We start from the raw sequence: 16,959 nt of genomic DNA on the forward strand, positions 1-16,959 counted from the left end.
ATATTACATCCTCGTTAGCGAGACAAATTATCCCCCATCACAGTACTCTGCTCACCCGGAATCCTGCTGCTGGAATACTCTTCCTCTCTTCTTGGTCCAGCTCGTTTTTAATCACAGCTAAAAGGGGAAATTTTGATAGAGACTAATTGCATTCGGTGGAAACGCGGCTCCCTCCTGCCAGTTTGGGCCCTGGCCACCCATCCGGCCCCCTGAGAGTATCAGTTTAACCTGGGTGAAGGAAGATGAGGAGGAGGCAGCGAGCTCTGCAGCGAAGCACAGGGTGGTGTAACAGTGATGCTGGGAGGAGAGTAAAGCTGATGGATTTTAGGGAATTTAAACGAGCACGTGTGTGCCTGTGTGGGTGTGTGCGTGTTTCTCTTCGCCCCTGCTACTTCATACACTACGCCTGAGTGGCTGCTGGATCTGACAGCCCAGCTTCCCAGAAATCCCCACGTGGCCGACCTCTCGAGGTTGGAGGGTCTTGTTGCCATGTGAACTGCACAGAGCAGGATGAGCCACACTCGGAGCCCTTACCCATCGCCGCAGCGAGGGTGCAATCACAGCTGCTGTTTATTTACTTTAGTGCACAACCAGAAAAGTTTTTGCTCTGTGTTTCATTTAGTTTGACACTGATCAGTTATGAACCAGGGAAGACTCTAAAACTACTGACTCCGACTCGTCTGTTGGACTGTTTTAATCACAGATGGCCCACATTTTAATTAAATAAACTTGAGATTAGTTCTTTGATTTGCATATTGTGTAATTTTAGTATGAGGAGGGTTTTTTATTAATCACTGATGATATTTCTGAATCATGGTTTGTACTGCAGATTTTTGGCAACTGTGCTGCCACAAATTGGAAAATATCTTCAGAAGTAAACTTTGACAAATCAAGGTTTGCTCTCCTTTATGAAGTTTCGGGTATTTACACAATGTCAGTGTTTTGTTTGGCCTTATTACAGTCGGTTATTTCCTCTGCAAGTCAGTGCAGCTGCCATTTCTCGGATATTTCTTTTCATTCAGTTTTGCATTTAATTATTTCTTTTGGTCTGTTTTATCAGATTAAGTCTGTTCACCTCCTTTCATTATAAAGCAGAAGTATTCGCCGACATATAAAGCATCAGCAAATTGAATACTTTTTTATTTTCTTGTTTAAAGCCACTCATTTCGTGCAGCAGCATCTCTTGCGAATTGAACTGCATGGCCCAAGGCTTCTGTGTTCCTCCAGAGTGAAGACTCTTAACCACAGTTATGTCTCTGGGCACCGTGGATTGATGAATCTGTAGCAAATTAAAAATGCAAATGATGTTTTCTGTGCCAAAAATTCATTTGCACAGCAGCAGATAATCAGAGCAGTGCATGACTCTGCAAGATTCCACATGTCCAATTATACTTTAATGGATCCATTCCAGTTAGTATATTTGATAGGTTTTCTTGTGTTGTTTATTCATCCTAATATAGTTATTAGTCTGAAAGCATGGATCCCTGAAAATTCTAACTCCTGTTTGCATTTTTGCTGTTGATGTGTCCTCGGTTCAACAACAAGCTGCATGTTTCCTCAAAGATTTCACTGACTGTAAAGTTAAAGTAATAATATATCTTTCAGGCTACTTGAGGCTAAGTAACTGGTGGCCTCCGTAAAGTAAGACTATTTGAGAGAAATGTTTGTTTTTTTTATACATTGTTATATGAATATGGTTAATGTCTGGTATTTTTGGGTCTCCCGACCCATTGGTTGAATCTGTGTGAGATGGTCCTCATTTCATTTATTTCACACTTGGTTTAACAGTTTCAACAGTTTGATCCTTTCATACACACAAACCATGCTTTCCCTTGATATAACACTGCAACCGTGCATGAAAAGGAGCAGGAAGAAGGAGGGTGAACACCAGGAAGGCAGCAGGACCAGATGCAATCCCTGGCCGGGTCCTGAGAGCCTGCGCTGACCAGCTAGAACCGGTGTTCACGGAGATCTTCAACCTCTCCCTGGCCCAAGCTGTGGTTCCCACGTGCTTCAAACAGTCCATTATTGTTCCTGTTCCAAAGAAACAACAGCCCGCTTGCCACAATGACTACCGTCCAGTAGCACTGACTTCAATTGTGATGAAGTGTTTTGAAAGACTGATGAGAGATCACATCACTTCTTCACTTCCTGCCACCATCGACTCACTTCAGTTTGCTTACTGGACTAATCGTTCCACAGACGATGCCATATCTCACCTGCTCCACACATCCCTGAGTCACCTGGACACTGGCAGAGGGAATTATGTTAGGATGCTGTTCGTGGACTACAGTTCAGCATTCAACACAATAATTCCCTCTAAGCTTTTCACCAAGTTGACGGATCTAGGACTCAGCTCATCACTGTGTCAGTGGATCCTCAACTTCCTCACAGACAGACCCCAATCAGTGAGGGTGGGAAAACAAGTCTCCATCTCACTCAGCACTGGAGTGCCTCAGGGCTGTGTTTTAAGCCCCCTGCTGTACTCACTGTACACTTATGACTGTGTAGCCACATCAGACACCACCTCCATTGTCAAGTTTGCTGACGACACTGCTGTTGTGGGCCTGATCTCCGACAACATCGAGACGGCCTACCTGGAGGAGATTAGGAACCTGGAGACCTGGTGCCAGGAGAATAACCTCCTCCTAAACATCAGCAAGACTAAGGAGCTGATCGTGGACTTCACTACAAAGCAGGCGAGGAATTACAAGCCCCTCATCATCAGTGGCACGCCAGTGGAGAGAGTGGACAGTTTCCGATACCTGGGTGTCCACATCACTCAGGACCTGTCATGGTCCTGTCACATCAACACCCTGGTTAAGAAAGCCCGTCAGCGTCTCTTCTTCCTCAGAAGACTTAGAGACTTCCATCTGCCACTGAAGGTGCTCAAGAACTTCTACTCCTGCACCATCGAGAGCGTCCTGACGTCAAACATCTGCACCTGGTTTGGGAACAGCACCAAGCAGGACAGACGAGATCTGCAAAGGGTGGTGCGCTCGGCAGAACGCATCATTCAATCAGAGCTCCCTGACCTGCTGTCCATCTACACCAAGCGGTGCAAGTCCAAAGCTAGGAAGATTATGATGGACCTCTCCCATCCCAACAATGGACTCTTCTCACTGTTGAGGTCTGGGAAGCGCTTCCGTTCCCTTAAGGCCAAAACAGAGAGAATGAGGAGGAGCTTCTTCCCCCAGGCTATTCGGGCCCTGAACCAGGTGTAGGACTGGACTCTCCCAAACACGTCACTATAAGACTGGACTCTCACACATATCACATCACGACACGCACCACCACACATTTCCTATAATCCTATAATTCCTTTATAATCTTTATAATCTCTTCTGCTATTTGCACATTCTTTACTGTAAATTCCTAAGTTAATTTGTAAATTTTGTAGTAACCTGTAAATTGTAAATATTGATGGATGGACCAGAGGGCTGGGAGAAGTTTTGTACCAGCAGGTAAGGGAGGTCGACAGCTCAGTTGTATAAATCAGCAGAAAGCTGTCGGACTGGGAGGCCAGGTAGAGTACAGTGGCCATCTGATGGGCAATCGACTCTTTGCTATCGGGCCTCCCGTTTACTCTCTATTCTGATCACGCTGGATGGCTACCCAGCCTAAGTCGGGCAATGGGGGCATCTGGCGAGTTGTGGTTTGACTCAGTTGTGGGGGGAGTAGTGTAGCAATGGGTTCAAGTTGTGGTGCGAGGGAAGGCTCCCCCACACAGCTGTTCACCATCACCTGGTCATGTCTTTCCTACTTCAGTAGGATGCTGGGACCTGACGGGAGAGCTGTGTGCTGTTAGGAATGAGGCAGGAAATATATTGTAAATAAAGTCATTCATGTGTCTGAAACACTGTGTGCTTCAGGTCCTTTCTGCCACACTAGCCATTTGCTAACTTTGCTGTTGCTTAGACTGCAGGACCTTAAACCTGTTCCAACAAGTCAATATACAGTAGTTGCCCTTGGGAACATTTGCTGAGGGTTAGGCTGTTGGATAAAGGTAAAGGATAGAAAACAAAGCAGGAACAAGTTGTATTTTTGTTCGTGCCCAATAAAAATCTATTGCTCTTATCTCAATCCTACTGCCTGTTGGCCAACCTCGCCAGACTCTAACACATTCTGTCCTCAGGGATTCAAATAGTGAACAGTTTCTTTAAAACGAAATAAGCAAACAAATTTCACTCAGACTTCCAAATTGCCAAATTTAGAACAAAAGTCTGTGAAAAACAAAAGTCTCAACACTCCTCTCTATATTTCCTTACATTTTGGGACGATCTAACTCTGATTTTCAAGCCTCACAATTCTTTAATGAATCACGCCCACACAATCCAAACTTTAATTTTCTGTCTCTCTCTGTTGCTGTTCGCTGGAAACTGCAGCAAAGCAGTGAGCGCTGCAAAGAAGCTGTGTGCGCAGCCTGTGTGAGCTGCTAAAACAAAAACACACCACGAAAATAGACTTGCTGAACCCTGACTGACGCTTACAAACGTGTTCTCCCACAGGACTGAGATAAAGGGACGTGGAGGGAACCTAATATGAGATATATCCTCGCTCAGATTGTGGTTCATGTCTCAGTTACTTGTGGTTCCTTTGTAACCTCTGACCGGCATAATCTTTTAATATCTAAAGATGTGTGTGCTCTGGTGAAGCTGGGGGTGGGTCCCACAGGAGTTCGAGAACGTGAGACTGCACCGTTCCAACTTGCAGTCTTACCACTGGCTTTGTCTCACCGGCTAGAAGCACAAAACTTGGAACCGTAAACAGTGCACAAAATCATCAAGCAGTCCAGATTTCAAATGTATTTTTTAATTCTGATATTTTCTTTCATTTTACTACAAAGTGCTCCTGAAAGCATGAAGTAATTTGCATGTAAAGTGTCTTGATTTGCAACCCCCCGGGTTTTTCTTCTGGCTGCGGGGTAGGTAGACGATATCTCTGTCTCCCTCTCACACAGAGACGAATGAAGCTGCCCATCCGGAAATCCAGACTTCTTAAAATGTGCTCATGCTTCTGTCAAACCTCTGGAGTGGGGCAATGAGGGGGGAGAGCCAGGCGTCTCTTAGCACAAGGCTTTTAGGAGCTGATGCTGCTCTCTTTAAACCTTCACCCATTCTGTTCACTTCTATTCTGGGAGGAAACCAGTATGCCAAGTGAGACATGAACAATGTGACAAAGACTGATAGGAGAAGTGACGGCAACCCATTTTATTTCAGCTGTGCTTCTCTTTGAGAAATGGGACGACTGTCAAATGTAATGGATGCAACCGTACACGGTGCAATCAGAGTTCTACGAATCGGTGGATTAAAACCAATAAACAATTCCTGATTTAAATTTGCAGATATCCTATTATAGAATATAGCCTTGGTCAGGATTTGTGCTGGATTGCTTCCAGTGTTGTGCAAGTTCCTGTTGCCACGTGCAACTGTTCATTTTTCGTTTATTTCCTTCTTCAGATGCCTGATCGGATGCCTGTTTTGTCAGTGTGACCCAGGGGAACAAACCCACAAACATATTTCTTATCTCAATGCCTTTGAGCACCGGGGATTCTCACAGTAAAAAAACTCCTGTTTGGACTGCAGGTCACAGCCAGAAACCCAACTTTCATGGTCGGTAATGATCTTCGACATGAAAGAAAAGTCTGTTTGATGCAGCGTGTAGCTGCACGTGCAGAGGGAGCAGAGGAAGATTTCCCAGGAGCAAATGGCACTGTGCAAATGTATTGAGTCATACTTTGTTTCTTTACATTTTCCTAAAATGTAAAGAGAGGAGGTACGAGTTATGAACACTTTGAAATCAGATGATTCTCTTTGTTACGCCCTGTACAAATATATAAGGTAAATCAGAGTTTGTACAATTCAAACAGTTCTCTGAACTCCTTGGAAGCATATTCCAAACTTCTTCTCTGGATATTGGTAACCTTTTCTTCTGTTTTCTGTTGGGCTGTAAAATATATCATACAAAGTGATACCAGTATAAATTTTTACATGATCTAACAATTTTATGTTGCAGTTGATATAGCAACACAATGCATTTAAGCTTTAATTCAATACATTAAAGGGAGTTAATTAAACAACCTCCAACGAAGCAAAGTAGTTTTAACATGAACAGTTTTTCCTTCATATATTTCAAAGCAGTAAGCCACAGTTTGTCACTTAAGGCAAAAGCACACAGTCCTATACAACTAATCAATCAAAGACGATATGCAGCAGCTGGTGATGTATGACCCAAATGTAAACAAATGACTCCACAGAGTGTCATTGGAGCACTCACTAGTTGCACTTGCCAGCAGCACTCCATGACAGGAAGCACAAATGGTGGAAGAATATTACAGATGTAGTTACATGGTGGAAATGCAGGACATTAAGCAGCTTATTAAAAAGCTAAAACAAAGATGAATCATCCAATAGTAACATATCACCCTAATTGAACCGTTCACTCTCAGACTGCTGGCCTACGTGTGATTCCTAGGATATCTAAAAGAGGGATGGGAGACAGACCCTTCAGCTTTAAGGCCCTCCTCTGTGGAGCCAGCTTCCAGCTTAGATTCAGGTGACAGACAGCCTCTCTACATTTCTAGATTTGGCTTAAAACATTCCTCGGTCCTGTATCCTGCCTTAGTTGCATTGCAATAGGTGTAGGCTGCTGGGACTCATGCAGTTAGTGTTTCTTCTTCACTCATCTTTTTGCATTCCCTGTTTGTTTACACACCACTCTGCATTTAATCATTAGTCATAATTAATCTCTGGCCCTCTTTCACAGCATGCCTCGTCTCCCTCCCCTCACCTGGGCTGCCCCTCCCTGAGCCTGGTTCTGCCAGAGAGTTCTTCCTGTCAAAGGGGAGTTTTTCCTTCCCACTGTTGCCAAAGTTGCCATCTTTAGCTTACAATGCAAAGTGCCTTGAGGCAACTGTTTTTGTGATTTAGAGTTATATAAATAAAGCTGAATTGAATTCGTATTGAAAATAATTTTCAGTATTGTTATGTGACAATATATTGCACGAGTTACAGAATAATAAACTTTAGTTATTGTTAAATTAAAGTGTTAAGCAGGTTTTTTTTATACTTAACTCAGTGCAGTCACTACCTTTGTGCTTTTGTAGGTAGACGACATCGCTGTCTTTCTCTGACACAGAGATGAAAGCTGCCCATCCGTAAATCCAGACTTCTTTAAATGTGCTTCTGTTAGACTTTGGAGTGGGGCAGTGAGGGGGGAGCCAGGCTTTTAGGAGCAGATGGTACTCTCTTTAAATCTTCACCTATTCTGCTCACTGCTATTCTAGGAAGAAACCAGTATGCCAAGTGAGACATGAACAAAGTGACAAAGGCTGATAGAAGAAGTGATGGCAACTCCACTTATTTTTTATTTTTTAGCTGACTTTCTCTTTGGGATATGTGACAGTCAAATGTAATGGATGCAACTGCACTGTATGATGCAATCACAATATTTGAAGTCTAAATTTGCAGGTATAGAGTCTTGGTTGGGATGTATGCTGGATTGCTTCCAATTTGGTGCATTTTGAGATTTGGGAAAGCGGGCAAAATCACTGTGAACCAAATAATTAGGTTTTTGGTTTTTTTTTTACAGATTTCTGTAGACACTTAATATTGTATCGCTCTCATGGCCTCCTCTGTATGTATTTACAATAATTTGATCCCTTCACAAGATCTGGTAGCACTGATTTCCAGTCCAGTTCTTGTGTGATTTGGCATACCTCAACTTTTTCTCCCTGTTTTCCTTCCTTAAGATTGGTTTCTTGACAGCCATCCTTCCACTGACACAGTTTCTGATGAGGCTTCAGGGAAACGTAGATGGATAATCTGAGGGGCCAGATGTCAAAATGACAGATGGGATTCAGAAGTTGAGCAGTCTAGGTAGAGTCATGCGTATTGAATACCCACCGTCAACCCCAATGAAAAAAAGTCCCTGAAACATAATAAAGATTCAATCTATATGTATTTTTATAGGCTGTGGGGTTTTTTTTTCTTTTGTTTTCTTTTAGGGTTTTTTGAGACAGCGTTGGGAAGAGAAACCATGACTGGTGTTTTGGGTTTTCCCGTATTTAACTGAGCTATAAGCCCTGTCCACATAAAGCAATGAGCTAATCTGTTACTGATGGGCTTTCTTGGTTTTGGTTACATAAGTAACCCACTCAAGTATTGAACACCTTATTATAATTGGTAGTTTCTTCGATTGCTCAACTCAAAGTTGACGTGACTTTAATTTAGGATGCACACTCAGTTGCCTGTTTATTTTGGGTAATTTCCAAAGTAAAAAAATACAAACTTTGGTCATAGCGTGTTTCATAATGGAGGATTATTTGTCTTCTCAAACCACAATCACAAGTTGTCAAACTTGAGTGGGCGATTTCACAGTCTGCCCCTCTTTGTAGTACCAAATCACAACAACAGTTGCTTCAAGGCGCTTTACACTGTAAGGTAAAGACTCTACAACATTCAAATCCATTTGTTTGCATCTGAAATGCAACAGTGATGACGTTTGTCTTGAAGCCTCAGAACAAAAGACTTCTCGATCCAACCCCAACCCACCATAACTAGTCAACTCAAGACCAAATCCATGTCAAGGAAAGTCATTTAGGACAGTGGTCCCAACCAGTGGGCCACAGACCGGTACCGGTCCGTGAGTCGTTTGGTAACGGGCCGCGAGAGTTGAGGCGCCGATGTGAAATTGATGGTTTTCAGGGTTTTTAGCGTTATTTTTTTTCCCTGGGTCTTTTCCCGTGTGTTATGAATAAATCTTTTTTTTTTTTTTTTTGCTACCATTACTGGTTTTATTTTGTTGCATTTCTCTGCAACACCTTAAAGGCCGGTCTGTAAAAATATTGTCAGACATAAACCGGTCCATGGCGAAAAAAAGGTTTGGGACTGCTGTTTTAGGAGCATTGTTCAAAAAGAAACAACTAAAAAGTTTGCCTCCCGTTTCCATTTTATTTTAGTGTATGGAAATAAATTGTGAGCTTCAAACTCCCATATTTCTGTTTTGTTTCATGAGTAGTTATTTCAGAAACTAATAACTGAATTTGAAATGTTACTAGCTGACCTTCAATTTGTTGCTAATGATACATTTTTCGTCATGTTCTTCAATGTAAAGAGAAAAATCTGGAGAGGAACAAGTCAGAACTTTTTTGTTGCTCCTAGAGAAACTTGTGGCATGCCACCTGCCTTCCAGTGTTTGAACACTGAATCGGGAATAGTTCATCGTTGCCATGACAATAGGTAAATCTCATGCAATTCACCTGAGATGGAGGTGGCAGCAAGCAGAGCAGATAAGGCGGGAACTATCGCCTTTGCCATTTTTCTTTCTCTCCTCCATCGTCATCTGCCGATGCAGTCATTATAGCCTTGTAGCATAAATGTATTCAGGGAACAGAGGCCCACAGTGGGGCAGTGCTGGGATTTCACTGAAGCCACAGTGGGAGAGGAAGACAATTTTTCCCTTTTCACTCGTAGAATTCATCAGTCTGTTCCTCGGTTTACATGAACATACAACACAAAGACATTTTCATGATTTAGTATTGTTGCCGTTTCTCGCCGGCTCTTTTAATCTAACCATGAATACATTCATTCTCTGCTAAATGCAGAAATCCATGCCTTTATCACAACAAATCTATTTTATATTCCCACACTTCCTCAGTCCAAAGCCCCAGGTCATGTTGACTGAGATGAAAATTTGTTTGCAGCAAGTGTAACAGTGCCCTGATGAACTCTGCTGAAATGTGTTCTGAAGACGATATTAATACTTGTGAGATGGAAAGAAAGCCCCTCCACTCCATCAGTTATTTAGATTTAGGCCTCCCCTGCTGTTTCTCTCTGCATGGCTAACCCAGGCATCAGCAAAAAGGCACATTTTATCAGTAGCAGGGCTTTGCCAGGAAATCATTCACCTGTATAATTACAAATCGACAAAAGACAATTTGTACAGTATCTGATTGCAGGTAAAAGACGCGTATGAATCAATATGCCTTATCCATATTTTCTTGTTGAATTAAGGTCTTAGGAGTGTTCTTTGTCCTCCTCGCTCAGACACCCATATGCTCCTATCTCTTCACTCGCACCTTTTTTCCACTCTGTGTTTGGGTAGATTGTTTGTCCTGTTTCCAGTTTATTCAGCTTGTTCCTCTGATTCCAACTCTGTTCATCACCCTGTATTTCATTCCCAGCCAATCAGAATGTTAGTGACAGATTTTGAGATTGCGGTTTTGCTACCTGTGCTGGTGAATCAATAATGGGGAGTTTTCTTTTCTTTTCCTATTGTACAAATTGCGGTACTGTCAGGGTCAATTACATAAACGTACTTGGGGTAAGGAAAATTCATGTTCATTGAACATAAAAACATAATTTTATCATCAACCAAGTTCAACAAAGTAGTGATCGCATGGGCGTCCGAGGTAGCCATCACTCTAAATATGGATGTCTACTCTCAGGCAGATGTTGTAGAGCTCCTGAAAGTATAGGAAAGAAAAAATAAGTGATTGATTGAAATATTTGAATGTTAAGACATCCTTCTTGTTGATCTTATCGTCTTTATTGACGAAGAACACTGTTTTGCTATTTTATCTTCTCTTACAGGATAGCTTGTTTACAGTAACTGTCTCAATAGCTGCACCATACATTTGCATGTAGGAGATTTAGCCAACGTGACATCAACCTTTAGTTTGAAGCCTTGAGTTTATTATGGTGATCATCAATATTGTGCTTATTGGAGCCAAAAGAGAACATACTTGGACAGAAGAGTGAAAGTTTGCACAAGTCAGAAACAGAAGCTTGTTAATTGATGCCAAGTAACATCTTTACTGTGATCATCCACAAACTCCTCCTACAGGAAAAATGGGCACACAGGTACGTCTTAGGGCTCTTGAAGGTTTTTATCTATAGCTGCTGCTTTGATTTCATCATGTTGCTTCTACATGCCTAGCTACCACCTAGCAACAGGCTAAAATTACACCTATTTAATATGCAGTATAAACAACAAATATCAACCACCCTCTTTTACCCAACAGCATGAACATACCAGCCAGTACTGTAGCATGTACTAGTGATGATAAAAAACTATTTGTTCATTATACAATTAATAGTATTATTAATCAACACCATGTCATATTTTATCTGATAATTGCATTAATAATGTGCAGACACAGACTAGATCAGTGATACTAATTAGCTGAGGATTAACAGTCTTAACAAAAGCGAAACGGGTAACATCAAATTGTACAGTTTTTGCTGTAAACACACCTGGCTTTAAATATTTAAATGAAACGTCATTCTGGGAGAACCAACTTGCTTTTGAAGCAGACCTTAAAGTCATTACTTGAACTATTTTTGTCACTTCCGTGTTGACTTGATTTTTCAAACTGTATCAACAATAAAAGTCACGCAATAGAGGGTTAAAGGTCATTAAAGGCTTAATTTTGTAATAATTTCTTTTTAGTGGATTATTTGGTCTAAAATAGACAACACCTATTAGATGTCTTATTTTAAATCAAACCTGTGTGACTTGATCGAAACATGGCCGGCATTTTGATGCAGGTCTCAAAATGTTGTTTTGAGTGACCTTGTGTGTGTGTGTTTAATTCCACCGGGTATAAGAGAATATTGCTCCTACTGAGCTCTGGCACTCACGCACAAAGTGAGATTATGTGTTTATGTTGTACTTGGCATAGAGGCATTTTCTTGTTCTGGGAGAACATAATGGCTTTTTAAAACAACAAACGTGATGCAAATTTCTCTGCAAAGACACCAAAATTGCAGTTTGATCTTTTATTAGAGAAGAAAACCGTGTCTTCTGAGCCTGCAGCTACACCCCATTTATAATAATAACTTATTACTGTATGCAAGACTTCTTAAAACACAGAAAGAGAACTAGGATACTTTAAGTAAACAGATTAGAAGGAATAAACCAATATTGCCTATGTAGAGTATATTTCCCCCCAAGGTGTTTAAAGCATATACAATTCGATTTTAAACTTTGCTTGAAAATATCTGCTTTGTGTGGGTGTCAGGTGATTGATACTGTAATATACACAGCAAATATAGCGAGTGCTTCTGTTTAACAGCATTACTCGTGCATATGATGAGATGACTGTTTCTACTGGACGCCGAATGTTTTGTGGTCGGTCAGCTGTGCTCTCACATCTGTGCACACCTAGTGTCCAGAATGGAAAAGTCAAAGTGTGCTTAGTTATTTTTGTACATACAATACAGAGGGAGAGTGCCATTACACAACACTGACATGAAAACACAAACCTGGCTCAAAGCATTACAGACAAATCATTTTTAGTTTTTGGTTTGCTGTGAAGAATCGGCTTTTTCTGCTGAAGACTTTCTCATGTTGAATGAGAATATGAAAAGCAGGAAAAGCAGGAAATCAGTGTTCACACAGAAGTGGCACAAATACTGAAGAAACTTCACTAACAAGTTTCCTTTAAAACTCCCCTCTTGGCTGATTAGTTTTGCTTTATTTATCTGATCTGATTTTCTAATCCGTGGACTGTAGTCAAGTGTTGCAGCCAGATATTATCCTCAACACAAAAGTGTGCAAACACTCTGGGTAATTAATTTCGTTCTTATGTTCTCACTTGTTTGAGTTCGCACTTTTATGAAGTCAAACGCCGTTGAGCTAATTTACTGACAGAAACTGCAGCTGCTGCTAATCACTCATTTATCCCGAGGAATCGGAGCAACTAGGTAAAGCAACAGCAGCAGTTTTTTTTCTTACTGCTGTCTTATGCAAGCTGACTGCAAGTTCAATAACGTGGACATATACGCTCCAAATTTATGTATTTACATGCACATGTTGAGCAGAATTTGACCCTAATCTCAGTGAAGACTAGTATCTTAACTCATTTAAATTCTTCCTCTCATCTGATTATGAATCTTATCTAACCAAAGCTGATTATCATGGCTACACAGTAAAAATACAGCACAACACATACTGTATGAAGCTGCAGACAAAAAATACTGTCAAGGAAAACCACCTACAGTTTAGTCTGCCATCAATCTGTCTCTTGACCTTGGCCAAATGCGCAACCTCCAGGGCTGTAAAACAAAGCCACCGTGGACGTGCAGTAAACTGTAGTTTCTCTAATGGTTTCTTGAGGCTTGCTTCAGGGGAGAATCAGTCACCGTAGACTCCTCTGTTAATACACCCAACTTTATAAGAAATAAACATGTTTACAACGTGGTACAAATGGTTTTAGTCTCTACAGCTAATTTTCTTGATCATGACAACTCTACAGAATTTTTTTGTCTCAATCATGCTTCGATTTAAGCATGCTCAAGGGTGTGGCCTGTTAGACTGATAACTGAGTGCTGACACAGGTGCCTTTAGCCACTACTGAGCAGCAAGGCGTCAGCCTGTAATTGGATTCACTGAATCTGTGTCGTGTTGACATTTTTAAAAGGGTTTCGAGTAATTATGATTAACTGTTCTGATAGACCTTCCATGGTGACAGTGCTGTTTTCTCAGCAAGTGAAATTGTTCTGGAAAATGTCCCGTGGAAAAGAGTGAAAACACTCTTTTCCACGGGAAAAGTACACCCCGTGATTCAATAGCTTGTAACAGCAACAACAACTTGAAGTAACCATTTTCTGTACGGCTTTGTAATGTTGCTATGATTCTATAAGGTTGGAAGGCATTTTTTTACACAGCTCTCTGAAGATCCTGCCAGAGCATTTGAGTCACATCGAAGTCTAGACTTTGACTGGGTCATCAAAACACATCGATTCTTTGCTTTTTCAGCCATTCTGTTGTAGATTTGCTGTGTTTGGGATCATTGTCCTGTTCTATGAGCCAGACTTTATCTGTCAGACAGATGGCCTAACATTTGACTCTAAACTACTTTGGTGTACAGAGAAGTTCATGGTTGACTCAATAAATGGAAGGTGCCCAGGTCCTGTGGCTGCAAAACAAGCCCAAATCATCCGCCGTGATGCAGCTTAAGCGTGAGTTCGATGAGGAAGATCTGTAATGACTCATCTGCTTGCTTTCCTGGGTGTTCGGCTGCTTTTCTCTTTGTCTACCACTTTCCCACACTGTCAATCTCAATACTAACATCATTACTCTAGTCCAATCATCTTGTCGCCCACCTTCTTTGAGCCAGACACCTCAGCCAGAGCTCCATTCAAGCCTCAGTCTTCATCGTCACCACCTCCAGCCTCCAGACTCCGGGGGGTCCTGTACTAAATCCTATCACCACTGGGATTGTGTTCTGCCGTGATGGGTCATCAGAGTCTAATCGCCAAATATGTTAATTTCTCAATAAATATGTTCAGTTTTTCCAAGTAAACTCTCCTTATTGAACTAACAGTTGGTATGAGGGTTTTGTGCGGAACTGCTGTGTTTGGTTCTCACCAATCATGATGCTGGGCTTTACAGCCAAACATCACCACTTCTGTCTCATCTGTCCAAAGGACATTGTTCCAGAAGTCTTAGAAAAATGCAACTGAAGCCTGCAAAGTTTCTGATGCAACTTTGCAAGCTTAAGCTCTGGTGCAATGTTTATCTTCTACTGGCAACCCTTCCAAACAAGCCGTACTTATTCAGTCATTTTCTAATTGTGCTGTCACCAACTTTAATATTTAACATCCTAAATGAGGCCTGTAGAGTCTGAGATGTAACTCTTGGGGGTTTTTTTTCTCAGAACCTGACAACCTAAACTTGGGTGGACATGCTGTGACATCAGCTTCTGGGAAGATTGGCAGCTTTCTTGAATGAGTTCTACTTATGAATGACCTTTCTCAATGTCGAATTATGGACTTCATATTGTTTAGAAATGGCCGTATAACCCTTCCTAGATTGACGGACAGCGTAAGTTGCTTCTCCTCGATCACCGTGTTAACCTATAAGTGAAAGCTTTTTCATGTGACTGTATGTACTTGTCTGTAGACATGAATAATTTTAATTTGATTTTTTTTTTGTTTATTTATAAGATTTTAAGTTCGACGTTACATAAAATCACACCAGACAAAGGACATAAGATTCAAAAACAATAACATTCAAGCACAGAAAAAAAAGAAGAAAACCAGAAGCAAAAAACAAACAAACAAAAAAAAACAAACAGGAAAGAAAAGAAAAAATGCACCGGTTAGCCAGTACAAATCAAAAGTTGAAAAGAAATACCAGTGTCCAAAGAAGATGATCTTCTGCGTGAGGTTAGACAGGACAATGAATAGTGGCATTGTAAAGCGCTTTGGGTGCCTTGAAAAGCGCTATATAAATGCAATCCATTATTATTATTAACCCAAGCATCCTTGATATGGTTTGTTAATTTGAATAATTAAGTTAATGTAAATCCCCAGAGTTTTATTTAAGAAAAATAAAATATCATAGAAAGTTCACACCTTTGCTAAAACCCACAAGTGAGTCTTTCAAATAGTCTCTGCCTACAGCAGCGGCCCCCAAGCCCCGGGCCACGAACTGGTACTGGTCCGTGAGTCGTTTGGTACCGGCTGCAAGAATTGAGGCTCGGGTGTGAAATTTATGGTTTTCAGGGTTTTTTTAAATCGTTTTTTGTTTGTTTTTTTTAATCGTTTTTAGCATTACCTTGGTTTCTCTGGGTCTTTTCCTGTGTTTTCTGAATAAATCTTCTTCTTCTTTTTTTTTTTTTTTTTTTTTTTTTTTTTTTTTTTTTTTGTGCCGGTACTGGTTTTATTTTGTTGTATTTATCCACGACACCTTGAAGGCAGGTCCGTGAAAATATTGTCGGACATAAACTCATCTGTGGCGCAAAAAGAAGGCTGGGGAGCGCTGGCCTACAGCACTGGAATAAACTGTCCAATTTGTCTTTGTTTTGTTTGTTCTTTTGGTTTTTTGGGGGGTGGGGCTTGTAAAGCTTGTATAGAGCAGGAGACAGGCAAGCAGCAAATGTCTCAGGGACGGTTCGTATCTCGGCATCTGCATGAACTTTTCAGCATATGGACTGCTTGCTCAACCTACTGAGGCAAACCGGCACTCCAACATAGATGTACAGTTAATTTAGTAAAAGAGAGACCAGAGCTGTCAGTGGTTCTCTACAATCAGCTGCAGTTACTGAGAGCATGTTGTGACTTGAGTTTGTGTTAGAACTAAGATTGTAAGCTATTTATTTGTCCATAACTATTGTTGCAATTCATTACTGCCTTCTTACTGCTCTTTTTAAACTGTATTGCTTATTGCACTGAAGTTTATTGTCATTTTGTATGGTGTTACCCAACCTGAAACAAAATACTGTTTCTCACCAGCCTCTAAAGTCTTGAGTCTTAAATACAAATGGGGATCTTGACTGGGCTCATTTTTCCTCCACTGAACTTGTATTTACTCACATTAGATGGTAGGATATAACAGCGATGGAAAAAACAATGTTTAATAAAGTGAATACTTAAGCTTAATGACTCTGAAATGAGCTTTGTGGTCAGTGGCATGTTCCAGCCTCAATTGTTCAGCTGTCGCTGGGTTTGGACAGAGCCAGGCTTTTCTTTATGCTGACAGCCTCCTGACTGCAGCTCCATACTTACACATATTTTAAAGTTATTACACCATCTTCTAGTGTAACAAGCGTGACCATAGTGATTGTGTATTGGATTCTTCTTGCTGTCAAAACACTTGTGACTTACACTGTACTCCTAAATGCAACTCTACTCATATTATGGGCTTTATACCATCTTAATGTGATTGTGGTATCAGTTATTAGTTCTTTAAAGAGTTACTGTAAAGAATCCAGGTAAACGTTAGAGTAGTGTGATTTGGTTTGGATCATGTGTGCCTGATGTTCTCTGTTGTCTTGCAAGTTTTATTAATTTATTTTTTATTTTTCTTAACTGTGGACTAAACAGAGTTCACCAAACGATGAAGGTGAGCTGCATTTCTAGTCTTAGTTTTAGAAATTCAATAACAATGTCATATTTCAGGAAAACCACTGTGAACAGTTTGCTGTGACAGAACATACTGTACAGTAATTGC

Source organism: Maylandia zebra, linkage group LG17 (assembly GCF_041146795.1).
Source record: "Maylandia zebra isolate NMK-2024a linkage group LG17, Mzebra_GT3a, whole genome shotgun sequence".
In the NCBI taxonomy this organism is placed as follows: domain Eukaryota; kingdom Metazoa; phylum Chordata; class Actinopteri; order Cichliformes; family Cichlidae; genus Maylandia; species Maylandia zebra.